We start from the raw sequence: 1816 nt of genomic DNA on the forward strand, positions 1-1816 counted from the left end.
GATTCCATAAGCCCAGTGGCTCCAGTAGGGAAAAATAGCCCAGTGAGGAAAGGAAATAAGGAAATAAATAAATGAAGAGAACAAATTAACAATAAATAATTCTAAAAAAAAGTAACAACGTCAAAACAGATATGTCCTATATAAACTATTATCAATGTCAAAACAAATATGACATATACAAACTATAAAGACTCATGTTCGCCTGGTGGTCAACAAAAAAGCAAGTTTTAAGATATTGGGTCTTCCCATCCTAGATAGTTTCAATGGGACTATTCTGTAATTACATGCTGATCATTTGAAATTGTAGGTATCATTCACTATTGAGAAATATCTCTTTATCCTTAATTGCTGAAAATATATCTCTATAAGAAATAGGAAAGCCGAAAGCTCCTCTTGGACATATTGTTACTTTATTCTCATCATTTATTTATTTCCTTATTTCCTTTCCTCACTGGGCTATTTTTCCCTATTGGAGCCCTTGGGCTTATAGCATCTTGCTTTTACAATTAGGGTTGTAGTTTGGCTAATAATAATAATGATAATAATAATAATAATAATAATCACTGGCTGCTGTTTAAAGGCTTAAAGGCCGCTCATGAATGGCAGGGGCAAGGGACAGTGACATTGCCCTATCGAGTAGGACAATGCCCAAGAAAGTGACCATATATACATATGATCAGCGCCCAAGCCCCCTCTCCACCCAAATTAGGACCAAGGGGGGCCAGGCAATAGCTGCTGATGACTCTCTCTCTCTCTCTCTCTCTCTCTCTCTCTCTCTCTCTCTCTGGATTTGTCAAACAAAAATTAATCCTCCACACCCCAAACCTCCACATCCTCTTACGGGGATGGTAAGGTTGCCGTGACCAAAGAAGCTAACGAGTTTGAGCTGGACTCGAATTCCAGTTTGGCGTTCACCAGTCAGGGACGTTACCGTATTGACCTGGGTATAAGCCAATGACTGCAGTGTATATCATAGTATCCTTAAATAGCAAGTTACCCCATAACCGATTTACTTATAAACAAAGACGAAAATCTCCAGGCTTCATTTTTTGTTCATGCTCGAACGCTTGGCGAAGGATGGATCTATAATACAAGTCTTTGGAGAGAAATATTTGCCCTTTTAAAAATGCACGACGTGGCACTCTCAAGTATGTTGTAATAACCCTCGTAAATAACACGAATTAAACTTGGAAACATAACTCTTCGGTGATATAAAATTCAGTAGGTGGATGGGCTAACGTTATTTGAGGTCAAGATAAAATTATTCTGTCGTGGAAGTTGAGATATCGTGCAAGGTAAGACTTTTTTTTTTTTTTTTTTTTTTTTTTGAGGAGGTTGATAGGATTGGCTATCTCACGTCCTTAGGTAGCGTTCATGTGTACATATTTATTATAAATTATCACATATATAACTGGATTAAATGTTGATAAGTCTGAGCAAGCATGGAAGAAAAATATATTTTTTATATAAGATATAAAATGCTTGCTTTTTAAAGATAACTTTTAATTACTTCAAGCTAGGAATAGTAGTTTTGAAGCTGAGGGGCAGATGACATAGGCAATGTTGACATAAGAATACCAATTAAAAAGAAAATAACAATCTGTTGTACTGTGGTCAGACCTTCTATCAAAAGTCATGAAGATTTGAGAGGCTGACAAATAAGATATTGAGAGTAGTTTTCGAATGGTATAGGTTTCTTCTGACTTGAAAAAAGGGTCAGCATTGAGATGGTTTGGACATGTCGCAAGAATGGTCGAGGGGTAAAGTGAAAGGAGTCCTTCATGAAAGGCTGAAAAAAAAAAGATATTGAGAGTAG

This window comes from Palaemon carinicauda, chromosome 2 (genome assembly GCF_036898095.1).
Source record: "Palaemon carinicauda isolate YSFRI2023 chromosome 2, ASM3689809v2, whole genome shotgun sequence".
NCBI lineage: Eukaryota > Metazoa > Arthropoda > Malacostraca > Decapoda > Palaemonidae > Palaemon > Palaemon carinicauda.